Consider the following 21,483-nt stretch of genomic DNA (forward strand, 5'->3'; position numbering starts at 1 on the left):
TGCCTTGTGCAAATCTGCACGGAAAACTCAGTGTCCTAATTTCACACTCCAAGTTGAGGCTTAGCCTAGTTCTTATACCTATCATGGTTCCCAAATAAATATTTTTTACTGAATTAGGAAAACGGCATGAATTAGAGCCTAAAGAAATTAACTGAAGGAATATTGAAGGGAAAATCAGTGATGGAGGATAGAAACTGTTCCACCACTAAGCCAAGAACCAGTTCCTAGGGGACTGAGGAAAATGGGAAAAGTGAAGCAGAAGGAGAGAATTCTTGTTTCATTTCTGGAAGTCAGTGTGAGGATGATTAAACCAGAGGTGACCTGGGGCATTCCTCTACATTTCAGTCACCTTTTTCTTCAGAGAGAGAAGCCAGTCACATGGCCGGTCATGGGATTACTATTTAATTCCTGACTCCTCGCCCCCTACAACATCCAGTTATGCTTTATCACCTTCTATTCCCCTTGGCAATAAGATCGACTGTTAGTCTGAGTTGACTGTGGAGACCTAAGAGAAAAAGCTTATAATGCATGTACACAGTCCTTTCAGACAGGGTTAGGATTTATTTCTGATAGACATGAAGGGAACAGCTGTTTTCATATCACTCAAAATGTAAGATGTGTGGCATACAATGTTTCTTCTTTTTTAACTATCTAAAAGAGACAGAAGGACAAGGAGAGAGAGAGATAGAGAAAGAGAAAATTAAAGAAGACTTATGCAACTTGTGCAACATTTTCCAATAAGTTTTAGTAAGAAAGCTTTATCAAAACCCTTAAATTATTTTAAGTATACCCTGCTTTGCTTTATGCAAGTAATATAAATGTGTTAGTGAAGTCACATTCACCAAATTGAACGCTGGATTACACTCTCAAGTTTGTACTGCTTTGACAACCCAAAATAGCATTTTCAGTCATACACGTAAACAATGCAATGGACTAATAAAATCGGTAAGAATATTATAAGATCAGGCTGATCTGCAACATTTAACAGATACACCATATATCACAGAGCAGCTGTGCAACTGATAAATGGTTAACTGAAGGAAAAAAATCTTTTAGACTTAAAGAAAACAGACACGCTGACTTTTTGCTCTATGAAGATACTCCCTTGCAAATACTAGAGGGGTTGGGCTGCCTCTCCTTTTCCTTTGTTATAAAACCTGGCTCCTCTTTCATCCTGGTACAGTGAAATAGGAGATGAAGAAGCACAATTGGTCCCAAGTGACTTTTCCAAGGCTAAATCTCAAGCAGGGCTCTTCAGTGTTTCCTATTAAAGTAGAAATCACATTGTAATGAAATTAATGTTTATTTACGTATCCTGCCTACAAGACGAGAAGTTTATTGAAGGTAAAAAATAATGTCACACTCACTTTTGTACTTCCAAAGCCCATGACAGGGCCTAGCATGTAATAGGCAGGTAAAATACAACTTCTGGATGAGTTAGACTTCTCTAAGTATAAATTCAGGGAATGGATTAGATCTCAGAAATCCTTTTTAGGTATAAAACTTCATGTCCTTATGATTCTGTAATTAGTTTCATTTTCAAAATAGAGAATATATGCATTATCCTCGTTTCTTGGTACTTGCATTAATTTTGACTTTTTTTTTTTTTTTTTTTTTTTTGCGGTACACAGGCCTCTCACCGCTGTGGCTTCGCCCGTTGCGGAGCACAGGCTCCGGACGCGCAGGCTCAGCGGCCATGGCTCACGGGCCCAGCCACTCCGCGGCATGTGGGATCTTCCCGTACCGGGGCACGAACCCGTGTCCCCTGCATCGGCAGGCGGACTCTCAACCACTGCGCCACCAGGGAAGCCCAATTTTGACTTTTAAAGCACAATTTTAGTAAAGCTGATACCTTGAAAAAAATATACATGGCAATCAGCTATTGATTATTATCAAACCAGAACACAGTGTAATTATGGGGTATGCCTGTGAGTAACAACATTTTTCTGTAGACATGTTGTCCCAAGGGAACACAAGTGATTCTTGTCAGATGTCAGAAATGGAAGAGGATATGGCAGCACAAGGATGTAACATATGCATCCTTTCATTTCATCAAGAGTTATATGTGGATTTTATTCTTCTGTGAAAAAAGGCAAAAATACCTGCTCTTGTGGAGATCACATATTAGTGGGGGAATATAAATAAATTATAGTAAACATAACATATTAGGAAAGTATTTGCACAGTAGAAGAAAATCAACACTATGGTAAAAGCAGGTTGAGGCATATTGGAAGTGCTAAGAGTCAGTTTTATACAGAGTGGCCAGGGTATGCCTCACTGAAAAGGTAACATTTGAACAAAGTCTCAAAGGAAGGAAAGATACCTGAGGTACGATTCCAAGCAAAAGTCACAGCAAATGCAGAGACAGGCAGTGTGCTCAGTGCTGGCAACTGAGGATGAAGTAGAGTCAGTAAGAGGAGTAAAAGTTGAAGATAGGGCTTCCCTGGTGGCGCAGTGGTTGAGAGTCTGCCTGCCAATGCAGGGAACCGGGTTCGTGCCCCGGTCCGGGAAGATCCCACATGCCGCGGAGCGGCTGGGCCCGTGAGCCATGGCCGCTGAGCCTGCGCGTCCAGAGCCTGTGCAAGTTGAAGATAAAGTCTAAAAGGTAATAGAATCACAGGTCTTTAGCTTTTGACCTGAGAGAAATGAAGAGCCATTAGATGGTTTTGAGCTGATTGGTTTGAGATTTAACAAAATTACTCTGGCTTTTATGTTGAGAAAAGCATATATAAGAGGCAAATTAGAAGCAGGGAGACCAGTCAGAGGCTGCTGTAATAATCCAGGGGAGGACACAGGGTAGTAGCAGCAGTGATAATGAGAAATGGTTGGCTTTCAGATATGTTTCAAAGAAAAGCTAGAAGAATTTGCTAATGAATTGATGGAGGTATAAAGGAGAAAGAAGATTCAAGAACAATTCTGAGGATTTTGAACTGGAGCAACCATGAGTAGAGATGCCATTAAATGAGATGAAGTGAACAGTATGTAAAGCAGGATTTTATTTTTCCTTTTCTTTTTTCTTTCTTATTTTTGTGTTTAGAAACTTGAAAGCTCATGTTTGTATACAATGAGATTGCGATGTCTACTGGACATTTTAAGTAGGCAGCTGAATATAGAAGTATGGAAATTAGGGGATATTTTGAGCTAGAGATAAATATTTATGAGTCATCAGCCTATACTTGGGATTTCTTAAAATGACATGTGATGTGTTCACTGAGGAAATCAGTGTAGGTAAGAAGAAAGGAGAAGGAAAGGGAAGGGAAGGGAAGGGGAGGAGAGGGAAGGGAAAAGAAGAAAAGAAAAGGGAACAGAAGAGAAGAGGTCCTAGTACTAAGCCTGAGGACACATCAATGTTAGGAGGTCCAGAGGAAAGAACGAGTGAGAAAAAGAGACTAAAAAGACCAGGCTGATCTGACTGGTCACTGGAGAGTCTGGGGTCCTGGAAGCCAAGTGAAGAAAGTTCTTCTAGGATAAGGAAGACACTTCATTGGCCATTTTGAAACTTAACATTCATTTGAGAACTTTAAAGTATTCTAGGCATTTGAAGCCCACACAGACCACAGGATTTCACAGGAGGACATTGGGGTACTGCCAATGGCAACATCTAGCTCATGAAGCACTTTGCTCATGAAGCAAAGTGAAAACATGTCAGTTTATTTGGACATGTAGATTGAACAGAATTTTTCCAATCATAACCAAAGTGCATAGGTTCCATCATCTAAAATATAGTTTTCTCATAATGTTCTAGAAATGCAATAGTAATCATATTTATGTAACTTATCTGCCATATGTAAGTCTGCTATGTTCTTTCTTTTTTTTTTGGCCACGCCATGCGGCATGTGGGATCTTAAGTGTTCCCTGACCAGGGATCGAACCTGCGTCCTCTGCATTGGAAGCGTGGAGTCTTAACCACTGGACCACCAGAGAAGTTCTAAATCTGCTATTTTAGAAAAAATAATTACCTGTTGCCCCAGCTTGAGAAGGCAACAGCTTCTTGCCCCTAGGATTTTTTCAAGTGGTTAAAATAAATGCACTAAAAATCTTGGAGGAAGTCGGGGGAAAAAAGAACATATAATTTTTGGTCTACAAAGATGACACAATATGGTCATAATAACACTAACAACTGGAACAAACAGAATTGCTTTTTATTGAGGGCGTGTTATGTGCTTTTGTATTATCTCATATTCAGCCATTCACCTACAAAGTTCTGAGATATTATTATCCCTATTTTAACGATGAGAAAACCTTGACTCATGTTGTATGACATTTCCATTGCCATGTAGACAGTGAGTAATAGAGTCAGGATTGGAATTCTTTTCCAATGGACTAGGAGTCAGAATTTCTTGGGATGTATCCCTTGCTTTGCTACAAATGACCTGGTAACCTCATTAAGTCACCTGGAATATCTGGGCTTTAGGTTATTCAGCTGTAAACATATGGATACTATCAACTTGAAGAATGACTGTGAGGGTGAATGTGGGCAATAAGATGCCCAGAGTGAGGCTTCACTTCTGGGGAAGGATTGAAGAAAAGAGTCATATCAAAGTGGAAAATAAAAGGATGGGGATGAGTAAAGATGGCTCTAAGATGCTGGCTCCTCCACCACTGATGTGGTTTACAACAAAAGACGAAAAAGAGAAACCTTAGGAGCAGTAGAGGGAAAAAACCCAGTCTATAACCTCAAGGTTCACGGAAAGATAATGCCCTCAATTAACATATTTAGATCTAATTTAGTTTATATTTTAAGGCTGAAATTTTTTTTTTTTTTTTTTTTTGCGGTACGAGGGCCTCTCACTGTTGTGGCCTCTCGCATTGCGGAGCACAGGCCCCGGACGCGCAGGCTCAGCGGCCATGGCTCACGGGCCCAGCCGCTCCGCGGCATGTGGGATCTTCCCGGACCGGGGCACAAACCCGTGTCCCCTGCATCGGCAGGCGGACTCTCAACCACTGCGCCACCAGGGAAGGCCCAAGGCTGAAATTTATACTGACGTCTAAACCTCAGATAATTAATGCAAAATAAATGCAGTAGTAATAGGGAATTGCCAGGATGACTGTGGCATAACCTGAACTTTTAATTTTAGAAAAAAAGACTACTGACCTTAACAATCCTGCCTTGAGACCTGGCACTCGCCAGTGCCCAGTGGCATTTGCTCTGTGGCAAATGGCACTCCCCCTACCTACAACAATAGGTCTGATATTCAAGATTATCTGCAACGTCCAAACCAATAGGGCTCATATACAACCAATGTTTTTGTTATACAGGATTATGATGGGTCTTTATATTCTATCATTCCTTTGCTTCAATACTTTTTTATCGGTTTAAGGAACTCAAGGTTGGGCCTTTGCTTAGATTGGCTCAAACTGTCACCCAAGGAACTCCATCATCCTATAGAATTACATAGTTTGTAATCTAAGCCAGCAAGCATAATCTATTGTCAGCAACAGGAATATGAAATTACAGATGACTGAATGCCATTTTCCTGATCATCTATATATTATTTAAGTAACTAAGTCTTTAGCACTCACCACATCAATTATGGGACTTTTTAGGTGATTGCTTTTTACTGTGTTCAGCCTGAGTTAATTTTTCAAGTGTCTTTCTTCCAGGTTCTTATTAGAATTGTCAAGCAAGGAAATAAATTCCCTTGTTCTCCCAGCATCTACTCGTAGGCTATGATTCTCCTTTGACAAGTCCACATGCATTTATCAGAGGATTAACCGTAGAAATGACACATTATTAAAGGTCAAGAGGGTGCTTTCTCAGTATCCCGTAAGCAAGCGGCCCTATCTAATACCTTTGAGAATACATGAGCTATATTTTTTCTTTAAAGTTACAATTTAGAACCCTAGACAGCCGACCTCAGCTATACTTCTCATGCCTAATGTAAATGTTATTCCCAAACCATATCAGAGGCAATAAAGATTATCATTCAATTTCAGACTGGGATCTGGAGAAAACTGGATCTAAAATCTGTACTTTGGGAAGTTCATGCCAATTGATACAGATAAGCAGATAAGCCCACCATATAAGAATGTAAACACGCTCAACACTGCACAAGAAATGATTCTCATGTACTAAACAATGGGAATTGCAGCTGTTTCTAGACACTTCTTACCAGACTGAAATTTAAAGTATATTTTGTGACAAAACGGTAGCACCGGGTTGAATTTCTCTACTATGTTATCTATAGTGAAACTATTTCAAAACACTCATAGGAGATCAGTTTTATAAGACATCCCATTTAGTCACAGAAGCGCTGAGCTCTAAAAAAGCAAAGAAGAAAGCTATTGGTATTTTCTAAGTTGCAGTTCAAGGAAGGCTGAATCATTTTAAAAAAAATTGAAAAGGTCCCTTGTCAAGCTGGTATTGACTCAAATTCTGAGGAAGAAAGATATGAAATGGTCCATCAATTCTCATTAACAAACAATGTAAAAATATCTGTTGGACTCACTGGCAGATGGCTTGAATTAGTCAGCAAATATGAGTTAGGGCTTAGTAGCAATTTATACTTTGTTAGGAGAATATAACCATAGTGATATGGTGTCATTTCACTCAGTGTTTATAAATATAAAAAAGATGCTAACACTGACAACTTGACATAGGGCATTTTGCCCTCTTTTGCTGATTAGGAGTTTTTAAAATTTATCTCAACAATTTCTTAGATAAAATACCAATCTTCCTAAAACTCAGAGACAATGAACAGAAAAGGATTTTACAAGCATGCATAAATTCCTAGGATAACTCACTCAGCAAGACAGTGGCCAGCAATAAGGCAACCCATGTAATGCACAACCTGGTAAGGGGGGGTTGGTTATACGATAATGTAATTAGAGATAGGCTCCTGCACTGCATCAGCTCCTTTCTTAGTCAGCACAGGCTAAAGCTCTAATCTTTCAGGGGGAAAAAGTGGACTTCAGAAGTGGTTACTTCATGACCATTGGGGACTTTCTTAGTTCAGTATATATTCTATACTGATATGTGTATACAAGTCCATTATATTTAATTTATGCTTTTTGATAGCATAGACTGATTGCAAAACATTGATTTCCTTTAATTTTACAATACTAGTGCCCTACAATTTATGTTACTGAATGTCATGGACATAGTTTATAGTGTTATGGAACAGTTTTACCATATTGTCCTGATGTGTGATTTCTAAACATTAAGATATGGCTAAATCAGAGTTTAAACTAAAATAAATTTGTATGTAAGTATCTATCTCTATATATGTGAAATGGCTTCATAAGACACTATTTTTTTTTTTACACTCAATGGATGGACATTTGTGAGTTTAGTCCCAGCCAGAATGCAATTGGTCCAACTACACCTTGACTCTGAAGGTTTTATATTCTAGTGTCAAAAATTTGCTTGTGACACATGGAGCTGAGCAGAAATCTGAAACCAGGTTCATTGGCAGCTGAGTTTCTGACTGAGCACTAAAATGATGCGGCTGTCTTAAAACTGAAGCCTTCTGGATCCCAAGACTGACAGGATCTATGGAGACCTGGAGAGGATTTTCAGGGGGAGCCATTTCCATGATCACTAGAACTGCTGGGAGAATGAAGAAACTAATTTTATTCAGTTAGGGATGGCAGAAAGTATAATTTTGTTTTGTGTCATATTGCTGTGAAAAGGTGTTATTTAGACTACGGTAACCAAATCTTTTCCATTTCCACCATATACGTAACAGGAAAAAATACTCTTTAGGGAATTAAGAATAATATCAAAACCCCCTGAAGCCCAAAGTCATTAAATAATGAGGATATTGCATTGTCAATACTGGAATGGATTATTACAACGAATGTGAAATCAACTGCTTTGAGAGCCTACATTAACTTTCATCTTCCAAGGGTGGAATGGGTCAAACTGTAACTGAAATTAGTATTTTGGAGCTGTTTTAACAGTCAACCAACAGTATTCATGCAATGAATTTTCCTTGAAATTTCTGCGCCCATGATACTGTTGAGATTATTGAAGTCCTGCCTCTTCTTTCCAGCCAATAGTTGTGAGACCTTCAGGGAAGAAACCCAATTAGTTGTCAGTTTCCTCTTTCTATAAAATAGGAATAATACCTTGAAGGGCGTTGACAGGAAAACGGGATTAAAGTAGAGTAAGTACTTTGCACAATGTCTGACACACATTAAGTGCTCAATAAATGTTGAGAGTATTTTGTTTCCTTTTAAACTTGGAGGAAATAAAACGGTAATGTTGGGTACTACAGAAGAATTTACTACCATCAATTTTTCTTTCCCCAGAGCTTCTCTTCTTTGATCAACGCCAAGAATTTCAACTGAATCGTAGAACACAAAGAACATAAACAAGATAACAAGTGAAACGAAATTATTCCTCCATTTTACCCTAGAAAAAATACTTCCCAGCATAGACATCTTGAAGAGAAAATGTTGAATAAGTTGAATATTGTCTTTAAAAACAAGTGATATTCTCATTTTAGTCTACACACGTATGCAGTCATGCATTGATTATGATTTTTGGATTCCATGAATCATACAAATTGGTTTAATCAAAATGATTTACTTTCTACAAAGCTATGGGAATGACTGGAATCCAAGGGCAGGAGTGAGGCTGGGCACTAAAAATTAGAAACTCCAACACTATTAGGAATCTCTGTTATTTTTTTATTTTCTGCTCTGTGTCTATTTCTTTGTTCTTAACCGCATCTCACTCTTCCTTCTGTTCTGGTTGTCTTAGTGTCTATCTCTGTTTTTGGCTGCTTCTTTGAGCCATATTGTAAAAACAATGCTGTCTATAGCTGTCTGATTCTTAACTTAGAAGCAACGTCCCCAAGGAAACACTTTCCTTTATTTATTAATTTCAGTACCAAAATTGTCAGGTAAGGACTGTGATTGAACAGTGAGATGCACATGCCCCCCGCACTGGACCTTTATAGTGTACCACATTGTAACTTCCAAAGCAGCCACCTGGATGGTGGAAAAGGTGAAAAGGGATAATTTCCCAAAAGAAATCTGATACTGGGTTAACAAAACAGAAGTGTCCACTTCAAGATCCATCCATATCCAAAAATATAGCACATATATACAGGGATATATATATATGCATTGGTATATATATTATATCATGATTAGATAGACAGATATATGATTGATAGATAGATAGGGTGAGCCTTGGAATATTTCAATAGATTTGCATTCTAATATATAGCAGGCTGGTTGAACAATATATATTGATTCTAGTACACAGATGGAACTGTCCTACTAGTACAAAAAATGTATACATTGATTCTATAAAATAATGTTTAAAAACTGAGAAAATCCACCAACTACAACAATGAACATGATAGTAATTTTGGTCACATTATGGATTTGTCCATGGCTACAAATATATATTGGACAAAATAAATGTAATATCCCCATTCTAACTTAGAGAATACAGTCCTTCATGATATTGAGTGTCAAATTTGATGGTATATGAAGACACTGTTTATCTATAAAGCCAGCCACTTAATGTCAGGTCAGTGAAAAGACCTGACATGGTTTTGGAGCATGGTTTGGGAGTCCAAATAAGGTGAGGAAAAACAGTAGTACACTGAGTATCAGGCATATTCATGTTTAAATGCTTTATGCTGTACAATGAATACTATTCTGACATCTTCACATGGAAGTATAATATTTATCATAACCTTACAAGAACCACAAGCAACCTCGATCTTTGCTCCTTCCAACCCAACCTGCTCTTCCAACAGCGTTTTTAATTTAAAAAGGAAACCCCTTTTTTTGAGTCCTTAGGAAAAAAACAATGACCAGTTTTCTTATACATTCTACATCCAATCCATCACCAAATTACACGTACCTTCAAAGCATACCCAGAATCTCAATACTTCTCTCAACCTCCATCACAAACACCTACATCCAAGTATCATCATCTCCACCTGGAATATTGCAGGAACCTTCTAACTGATCTCCTTGCTTCCATCTGTACAGCTCTATAACCTGTTCTCAACAGCAGCCAGAGACATTTTTTAAATTTTATTTTAAATCAAACAATTTCTATCTTTTGCTCCAAACCTCCCAGTGCTTCGCCTGCCATTCATACCCAAAGTCTCTATGACGGCCTACAAAGCCTTATAGAATCCATGCCCTCTCCCAATTCCACCTTCCTTGACCTCTCTGGAGATGATTATGTTAATCTCCTACTATTCTCCCCTCCAATAGTTCCATTCCAACCACACTAGTTACTTTGCTGTTTTCAAAAACACTAGGCACGTGTGCACGTGAGGGCCTTAGTACTTGCTATCCTCTACCTGGCATGCTCTTCCCCTATCTCTATATGGTACAGTCCCTCCTTTCATTCTTTGCTCAAAGGTTACCCCCTCAGCAAACTCCTCCAAGTCCATCCTATTTAAAATTCTAGACCTTCGGCTCCTTATTCCTATTCTCTGATTTATTTTCCTATACCCTATTTATTTCCACCTGATGCGCTATATATTTTATGCATTTATTTGTTTATTATCAGCATCCCCCTCCCCTAATAGAATGCAAACTCCTTAAGAATGAATATTTTTGACACTTTTAGTCACTGCTGTATCATTAGTGCCTAGGATTCTCTTGACACATAATGGATGCTCAATAACTATGTGTGTGTGAATAAAGTGATTATTCAGAAAGGAGGGGTAAAGCTGGAGAACCTGTAAGTTGACAAGACAGGGTGTGTTGGCGTGAACATTATTAACAACACACAGGCTCTGGCATTATAAACCATAGTTCTCTTACTGCCACAATCAATACATTGCTTCTCATCAAGTGAATGACCAAACTAGAATAGGTATTATTCCGGGATAAAATGGTTAGCTTTGCAATCAACACTACACAAATGTGTGGTGTTCTTATATGTGTTGCTCAGTTTACCTTCCAAAGAACCCTAAGAGCAATATAGGGCCACCTCTGGCAATAAGAGGAACTGTGGTTTACTAAGGTTAAACAACTTACCAAGGATCACATATCTGGTGATAGAGTCTGAGATTGGACTTTTGCTTTAAGTCGGGAATGCCTACATCATTTAAAACAAAATCAAGTTTATTTTTCTTCTCTTTAAGATCCCTAGAGAGATTATAAAACCACTTTCAAAAGCATACAGTGTTTATTAGCTTGAAAACAGATTTTTTTTAATGTACTCATGAAATTTCACTAACTTTCATTTAAATCCATGTCATCCTAGGGAATTCCCTGGAGGTCCAGTGGTTAGGACTACTCGGTGCTTTCACTGCCAGGGCCTGGGTTCGATCCCTAGTCAGGGAACTAAGATCCTGCAAACAGCATGGCCAAAAAAAAAAAAAGCCACATGTCATCCTATTTAATTCTCTGCTGCTATGAGGGATGGTGTATTCCCTTATACACCACCTTCAAATGAAAGCACTTAAGCAAGCCTCATTCTGTTCCTATCTTAACAAAGCCATCCTGATTCCACTCAAAAAAGTACCCACTACTTGGAGTGGCAGACATAGTAGTAATGGCAAATTTTAAATGACGCTGAATCCAGACATATTTGGACGGCGCTGCTTCCTGCCATCACTGCTGCCTGCTTGCCACTCCAAACAGTATTTTATTGAATGGTGTTTTCAAGAACCTCACCTTATTTACTGAGTTCCTAATAAGTGTTAAACACAGAGCTTCAGGAATAAATACACAGATGAATACGGCAAGCTCCACGGCTACAAGGAGTTTACAAGTGTCTGAGGATGGAACGTGCTGGGAAACGCAGCATGGTATATATATTGCAAAGAGCATTGGAATGAAATTTGAAAACCCAGACGTGATTTTCCCTTGCTCAATATCACACTTTCATTCAATGGCAAGCACAGTGTAACAGCAGAGAAACAGAAGTTAGTATGGAAGTACAGAAAAAATACAGTTAATCTTATTTCAGTAATTAGGAATATAGGAATTACCTAGGTGACAACAGTATTTCTCAAAATGTGGTGCTATGCATCATTATCTAAATGAGAAATGTCATAAACACTTTAAAAAGTGCAAATTCCTGGGCAGCACCGCATAACAACTGAATCAGTCTCTGTGGGATAGGGAAAGGACTTAAGAATGTACATATTAATAAAGCCCTCCAGGTGATTCATATCCATTGTACAGTTTAACAACTGCAGAGCTAAGGGAAAGTGTGACACTTAAACTAAAAGTATCCTTTAAGTCATTCAGTAATAACTGAAAAATTCCTTTGCGGGGAGGAAATGAAGGGAGATTCTCAGGAAGAGAGCTTGGATATTTCTGCTCTTGGTAAAAGCTTTGTATTACATGCACTTTGACAACTTTTACAATGCAGGTCAAGACCACAAGTTGACAGTTAAATTTAACATTCTAAGCGCTGTGGAGAACTGCCTTGGTTATGAAAACGAGCTAAGAACCTAAGTGGTTTAATCCATTTCCCAAGGTAAAAGGCTCAGCCGATTTTGCAAGAGCTATATTTTCACAATAAGGCATCACATTCATTTCTGTGACAGTATGTAATGCTGGAACAAAACAGAATTTCAGTTACTACCCCTTAGAGATTATTTGTAAAGCCTTCACAATAAATATCATATGATTTCTTACACCAAAATATAGGGTAATTTTAAAGGATTGCATGTAGCAGCCACTTAACAAAATATCACAAAGGAAGGGGGGCTGTTTTACCCAATAGAATTCTAAGCATAGTAATGTCTAGGAACAAAATAATTCTGAAAGTGAAAAACTTTACTGTATAGATACCATTAATAATATACAGCTTATCTACACATTTACTATTGAAAAATCTATGAAGTAAATTACAGTTTAGGTAAAATGTGTCTCCATTTGGTTTGTTCATATATGAGTCTTCTGTTTGCTAGAGACTGATAATCCATTCGGTTGTTTTTCCATGTTTATCACTCTCCTAATTTTCCCTATTTTATAACTAGAGGTACACAAAAGAGCAATCACTTGAACTTAGAAGTCAATTGAACTTTAAATACTGCTGATTTCATAGGTTATGACTAGGGGTTGACAAAGTACAACCTGTATGCCAAGTTTGGGCCACAGCCTGTTTTTTTTCTTATTGCTATCAATCTAAAAATGGTTTTTATGTTTGTAAAGGGTTGCAAAGGAAAACAAGGAATATGCAACAGAGATCTTAGATGTCTCCAAAACCCTAAAATATCGACTATCTGGCCCTTTGCATAAAATGTTTAATGACCTCTTTATTATATTATATGAAGAATCCTATAAAAATCTAGTGATTAAGTTCATTTCTCTGCCTTCCATTAACAAGGCTGAGAAGTTCACTGTGGAATTTGGAAGAGTGAAGTAATAGACTGAAACTAACACACAGTGAGGCAGCAGACCAGAAGGAATATACAATATAGCAATAAGAAGGGAAGATTCTAAATAAGTAGAGTGGAAAGTTGTGAGGTCAATTAGTGACAAACTTGGACAAATATCTACAATTTTCAACAAGTTGAAAGTACCAGTATATTCCTAAAACTATAATAATTGATACTTATGATAATAAATAATAATAAACCTGTGACTACAGAATTATGAATTGGCTTATTAAAGAATGTGTTTAAGTCTATAATGAACTCTGTGAGGGTAGGAATTACATCTGTATAGTACCTAGTCTAATACTTGGTTTGTAGAGTTCAACGATGTTTGCTGAAGAGCTTCACCTTTTCGCTCCGATAAAGAAATTAGTGTTCAAAGGGTGCCTTCCATTACTGTGGCATCAACTCCTTGGTAATGCTGATATATAAGACAGCACTGTACATGAATACTCACACCTTGCTCCTTAGTCTAGCATCCTTTGTATTGGGAGGGTTTATAATGTCAGTCACCCAAAGCCTTCCAGTGTTCTCTAATAGGGACATTCACTTCTGTCTTTGTACAACTTTGAGAAGAAAGTAAAAAGCAAACAAAGTACACAAACACAATATTATCCCTTCTTCTGTCTCTTCTCATTATGTCCCACTAAAAAATTTCTGTTATGTCTATAGTAACCTTATACTGCCTAATATCAAAATGTTTTAACAGATGATACAAAATCCCTTCTCTAGCCCCTGGCTCAGCCACAAAGAAGAATCTGTACTAGCTGGGTAATAAGGGTTTCTGAAGTTTTCACAAGGGTCTTGGATGCTTAGGAAAAAGAAACATGAACATGGGAGACTTCCCGTGGTGGCAGAAACTTCTGCTCAAAATGATACAAGTTATAAAATGAATTAAAACTAAAACTGGTTCCTGCCACATTTAAAAAGAATTTCACTGTTTAATCCTATCACCTTTTTTCTTACCACTCTCTTCTGTGACACTTGAAAACCTTTCAGCCACAACACAAGATAACAATTATTAGAATCAGAAGGCACAGGGATTTAATTGGATTGCACAGAACTTGAAAGGCCATAAATTACTATTGTACCATTTGGATGTTTTCCAACATATGGGAAATAAAAGAAACAACACTATTTTTTAACTATTAAAACAGGGGAAAAAATCACCTTAAATTTCAAAAGCAGTTAAGAAATAGAGACGAAAAAGAGTTTCCTAATACAACGTTGTCTTATACAAATTTTTAAAAGAGTTTACCATATTTATGTAGTGCAATAAAAGATAAATGGCACTTAAATAACACTACAGTGGGTATTATAACTAGATTATCTTCACCTACCACCAGTACTTTCGAAGGAGGCTAGAAAATGTGTTAAATGGCCTTCACTACCCATCCAATGTATTTACAATCTTAATTACTAGCAACAAATAAAGGAAAAATGAAATGAATGATGTTTCAATGACTTCTAATTAAACTAATAGGTTTCAGCTGTGTCCACATTAGCAGTGAGTCAAGAGAAAACAGGGTGTGTAAAATATTCTAAATAAAATTATATGTATTCATTATTTGCATTAACTACACAAATGCTTCTGGGAGTAATTGATCACGACAAATTATATCTCGATTACCAGATGGCATAGTAAAAAAAAAAAATGCTAGACTGGTAACTAGAGCCTTTATCTCCTAGGATCTTCTACTAATTAGCAATATGATTTTAGGCACACTTAAACTTTAGATCCTGTGGTACAGATTCACCCACTGTTAACCTGTGTGTGTAATTACTATTATACAGACCATATGTTTAGATTTTGACCTTCGTATCAAGGTATAGTTATTGGGACAAGGACTACAAAATGTTCATCAAAATACACAGCCTCTTCTTAGATACACAGTAGACTCTATTTCCTGTTTCTGTAGCAATTATGTATGACCATAATATTGAGCTTTAGACAATGGAATATGAGTGGATATGATGTATGCCCATAAAATTCTCCACTTTCTCCATAGTTGGCATGGAGATGACCATGGCAACATGGAAAGCCATGAGTTGAAGACCGTGTAAAGGAGGGTTCCCTTGCGAAACCATTCACCCATCTAAGATCACGACCTGAGCAAGATATAGTTTCTATTGTGTTAAGTCACTGAAATTTTCAGTATTTTTGTTAAAATAGATAGCACTACCTTAACCGGTGTCCTATTCTGCTCAGGCTGCCACAACAAAATGTCACAGACCAGGTAACTCATAAACAACAGAAATTCATCTCCCACGCTACCAGAGGCTGGAAGTCCAAGACCAAGGTCCCAGCATGGGTGCATTTTGGTGACGGCCCTCTTCCTGGATCAGAGCTGGTGCTTTCTAAGGGTGTCCTCATATGGTAGAAAAAGGTTAGGGACATTTCTGAAGTTTCTTTTATAAAAGCACTAATCCTAGTCCTGAGGGCTCCACCCTCCTAACCTAATCACTTCCCAAAGGTCCACCTACTGATACCGATACCATCACCTTTAGGGGTTAGGGTTGCAACATGAGAATTGGAGGGGGTGTGTGTGGCAGGGACACAAATTTTTAGACTACTCCAACTAGTACAATTATATTTAGCAGGGCATTCTGTGTCACTGAGGGCTAAGGATGCCATTCACTGTGCCAATAGTAGAGAATGTTAAACTCTGTAATTAGATTTCAGAAATGCAAGAAAGAACACCTGGTTCACTACAGACCAGGAATCATACCATTTTCTGGCTGGTAAGACTGAACTTGCCATATGGTAAAGAGCCACAAGCTAGATAAACCACCTATGACATTGCACTGCCTTTTGTAGGCTAGAGCTTAGGGAATATATATCCTGGGTCAGGGTCAGAGTAAGGCAGCCATAGTAGAACACCTATACTCTCTAACTTAAACTATATATAATACTTATTGTATTCATTTACTTTTTGTTGTCTCTTGACATTTATTAGTCCATTAATTCCGAATTTCATCTTGATTCAGGTATCTAAGGTGTATCACAAAGGGATTTGTGACCACTAGGTTTTACTTTCATGTATATTCTACAATTCAATAATTCAATATAATAAAATATAAAATTCTAGGCATGGAAGGAAATTTATGGTACAACAAAGCAAGGAAATTGGTCAATATGAAGAACTTTATGAATAGAGAGAGGACAATTTTAAAATCTAAGCTTACTGAGCCATCAAAATTTAAGGACAGAGGGCAGAGTCAAGATGGCGGCGTGGGAAGATGCAGAGTTCACATCTCCAAACAACTAGGGCACCTGCCAGATGCTGCTGGGGGACCCTAATGCCCAAGGAGATGGGAAGAACCCCCAAGTGAACCGGTAAGACGTTGGGGGACTGAGGGGGGAGGAGAAGTGGAGGCCAGACAGGACCAGCGGCCCTGAGGTGTAGCTGAGATTGGAGAGGGGTTCCCATGCCGGGAGGGACCCTCAGGGGCTCAGATTGGGGGGAGCGGGCCCAGCATTTCACCTGCTCAATCAGCCGGGGAAGTCTGCCCAGTGCTTGGGCCGGGTCCTACACCCTCAGAGGTCCTTCCCGGCCAAGTTGGTCCTGGGGACGTAGGAGGGAGGACAAGAGAGAATAGGAGAGGCAGGTGGGAGGGGCCCTCCAGGACCAGATGAGTGGGAAAGGAGGAGAGGGCGTTTGCCCCATCCACTCGGGAATGGGGAGCCTGCTGAGATCCCATGACAGTTCCCTGCCCCCCAAAGGCCACTCCAGGCTGCATGGGTCCTGGGGACATAGGAGGGAGGCCGGAGAGATCAGGAGAGGCAGGTAGGAGGGGCCCTCCAGAACAGGAGAAGCAGGAGAGGTACAGAGGGTGTTTGCCCCACCCACTTGGGCTCGGGGAGCCTGATGAGCTCCCAGGCAGGTCCCCTGCCCTCCAAAGCCACTGCAGGCCATGTGGGTCCTGTGGACACAGGAGGGAGAACGGAGAGATCAGGAGAGGCAGGTGGGAGGGGACCTCCAGGACAGGAGGAGCAGAAGAGGAGGGGAGGGTGGTTGCCCCACCCACTCGGGCTTCAGAAGCCTGTTGGACTCCCAGGTGGGGTACCCCACCCTCTGAGACAAGAGGAGGGAAGCACGCCTGGGCCCTTTCGGTTCTGTGAGCCTAAGCCCCACCTCCACCCCTCACACCCGAGGGCTTTTCCAGCCCTGTGAGTCCTAAGCATAGGCCCAGCTCACTGCCCAAACCTCACCCCTGCTTAGGCCCCACCCACCACAGCCAAGGCCTTTTCCACCTTTTTTTTTTTCCTCCTCCTCTTTTTTACTATTGTGGTTCTATTTTATCTTCTGGTTGTTGTTTCATCTATATTTTTATTTTTTTCTAACATAGCTGTTAGCTTCCTAGTCTAATTTTATTTTTTACTTTGTTATTGTTCACCTTTTTTTTTTTTTTTTTTTTTTGCCACCGCACTCAGTGGGAGCTCTGAGTCTGAACCAATGGAATAACAGAGAACCTCAGACCCCAGGGAATATTCATCGAGTGAGGTCTCCTGGAGTTCCTCATCTCAGCACCAAGACCCAGCTCTACACAAGAGCCTACAAACTCCAGTGCTGGAAGCCTCAGGTGAAATAACCAGTAAGACTGGAACACAATCCCACTCATTAAGAAAAGGAATAAAAAAAAAATGAGATGGCAAAAAAATATGTCACAGATGAAGGAGCAAGGTAAAAACCTACAAGAGCAAACAAATGAAGAGGAAATAGGCAATCTACCTGAAAAAGAATTCAGAGTAATGATAGTAAAGATGATCTAGAATCTCAGAAAGAGAATGGAGGCACAGATTGAGAAAATACAAGAAATGCTTAACAAAGATCTAGAAGAACTAAAGAACAAACAAACAGAGATAAACAACACAATAACTGAAATCAAAAGTACACTAAAAGGAATCGATAACAGAATAACTGAGGCAGAAGAACAAATAAGTGAGCTGGAAGACAGAATGATGGAAATACCTGCCAAGGAGTAGAATAAAAAAAAAAGAATGAAAAGACTTGAAGACAATCTCAGAGACTTCTGGGACAACACTAAATGCACCAATATTTGAATTATAGGGGTCCTAGAAGAAAAAAGGGAAAAGAAAGGGTCTCGAGAAAATATTTGAAGAGATTATAGTGGAAAACTTCCCTAACATGGGAAAGGAAATAGTCGCCCAAGTCCAGGAAGCACAGAGGGTCCCATACAGGATAAAACCTAGGAGAAAAACACCAAGACATGTATTAATCAAACTAACAAAAATTAAATTCAAAGAAAAAATACTAAAAGCAACAAGGGAAAAACAAAAAATAACATACATAGGAAACCCCATAAGATTATCAGCTGATTTTTCAGCAGAAACTCTGCAGGCCAGAAGGGAGTGGCAGGATATACTTAAAGTGATGAAAGAGAAAAACCTACAACCAAGACTACTCTACCCAGCAAGGATCTCATTCAGATTCAATGGAGAAATCAAAAGCTTTTCAGAGAAGCAAAAGCTAAGAGAATTCAGCACCACCAAACCAGCTTTACAACAAATGCTAAAGGAATTTTCCTAGGCGGGGAACACAAGAGAAGAAAAAGATCCACAAAAACCAACCCAAAACAATGAAGAAAATGGTAATAGGAACATACATATTGATAATAACCTTGAATGCAAATGGATTAAATGCTCCAACCAAAAGACACAGACTGGCCAAACAGATACAAAAACAAGACCCATATATATGCTGCCTACAAGACACCCACTTCAGACCTAGGGATACATACAGACTGAAAGTGAAGGGATGGAAAAAGATATTCCATGTAAATGTAAATCAAAAGAAAGCCAGAGTAGCAATACTTATATCAGATAAAATCAACTCTAAAATAAAGACTGTTAAAAGAGATAAGGAAGGACACTATGTAATGATCAAGGGATCAATCCAAGAAGCAGATATAACAATTATAAATGTTTATGCACCCAACATAGGAGCAACTCAATACATAAAGCAATTGCTAACAACCATGAAAGGGGAAATCAACAGTAACACAATAATAGTAGGGGACTTCAACACCCCACCTACACCAATGGAAAGATCATCCAAACAGAAAATAAATAAGGAAACACAAGCTTTAAATGACACAACAGACCATATAGTTTTAATTGATATTTACAGAACATTCCACCCGAAAGTGGCAGAATACACTTTCTTCTCAAGTGCACACAGAACATTCTCCAGGATAGATCACATCCTGGGTCACAAATCAAGCCTTGGAAAATTTAAGAAAATTGAAATTGTATCAAGCATCATTTCTGACCACAATGCTATAAGATTGGAAATGAGTTACAGGGAAAAAAAAAAAAAAACTGTAAAAACCACAAATACATGGAGGCTAAACAGTGTGCTACTAAATAACCAAGAGATCACTGAAGAAATCAAAGAAGAAATTTAAAAATACATAGAAACAAATGACAACAAAAACACAACAACCCAAAACCTATTGGATGCAGCAAAAGCAGTTCTAAGTCAGAAGTTTATAGCAAATCAATCTCACCTCAAGAAACAAGAAAAATCTCAAATAAACAATCTAACCTTACACCTAAAGCAACAAGAAAAAGAAGAACAAATAAAACCCAAAATCAGTAGAAGGAAAGAAATCATAAAGATCAGAGCAGAAATAATAGAAATGAAGAAAACAACAGCAAAGATCAATAAAACTAAAAGTTGGTCCTTTGAGAAGATAAACAAAATTGATAAACCCTTAGCCATACTCATCAAGAAAAAATGGGAGAGGACACATATCAATAAAATTAGAAATGAAAAAGGAGAAATCACAAATGACACTGCAGAAATACAAAGGATTATAAGAGACTACTACAAACAGCTATATGCCAATAAAATGGACAACCATGAAGAAATGGACAAATTCTTGGAAAAGTACAATTTTCCAAGACTGAACCAGGAAGAATTAGAAAATATAAACAGACATGTCACAAGTAATGAAATTGAAACTGTAATTAAAAATCTTCCAACAAATTAAAGTTCAGGATCAGATGGCTTCACAGGCCAATTCCATCAAACATTTAGAGAAGAGCTAACACCTATCCTTCCCAAACTCTTCCAAAAAATTGCAGAGGTAGGAACACTCCCGAATTCATTCTACGAAGTCACCATCACCCTGATACCAAAACCAGAAAAAGATACCACAAAAAAAGAAAACTATAGACCAATATCACTGATGAATATAGATGCAAAAATCCTCAACAAAATACTAGCAAACAGAATCCAACAACATATTAAAAGGATCATACACCACAATCAAGTGGGATTTATTCCAGGGATGCTAGGATTCTTCAATATATGCAAATCAATCAATTTGATACACTATATTAACAAATTAAGGAATAAAGACCATATGATCATCTCAATAGATCCATAAAAAGCTTTTGACAAAATTCAACACGCATCTATGAAAAAAAAACATCAAAAAGTAGGCATAGAAGGAACTTACCTCAACATAATAAAGGCCATATGTGACAAACCCACAGTAAACATGATACTCAGTGGTGAAAAACTGAAAGCATTTCCACTAAGATCAGGAATAAGACAAGGATGTCCACTCTCGCCACTCTTATTCAACAGTTTTGGAAGTCCTAGCCATGGCAATCAGAGAGGAAAAAGAAATAAAAGGAATATAAATTGGAAAAGAAGAAGTAAAATTGTCACTGTTTGCAGAGGACATGATACTATACATAGAGAATCCTAAAGATGCTACCAGAAAACTACTGGAACTAATCAATGAATTTGGTAAAGTTGCAGGATACAAAATAAATGCACAGAAATCTCTGGCATTCCTATACACTAACAACGAAAGATCAGAAAGAGGAATTAAGGAAACAATCCCATTTACCATTGCAACCAAAAGAATAAAATACCTAGGAATAAACTTACCTAAGGAGGCAAAAGACTTTTACTCAGAAAAGTATAAAACACTGATGAAAGAAATAACAGATGACATAAACAGATGGAGAAATACACCATGTTCTTGGAGTGGCAGAATTAATATTGTGAAAATGACTAAACTGCCCAAAGCAATCTACAGATTCAAGGCAATCCCTATCAAACTACCAATGGCATTCTTCACAGAATTAGAACAAAAAATTTTACAATTTGTATGGAAACACAAA

Source organism: Phocoena sinus, chromosome 6, assembly GCF_008692025.1.
Source record: "Phocoena sinus isolate mPhoSin1 chromosome 6, mPhoSin1.pri, whole genome shotgun sequence".
Taxonomy (NCBI): Eukaryota; Metazoa; Chordata; class Mammalia; order Artiodactyla; family Phocoenidae; genus Phocoena; species Phocoena sinus.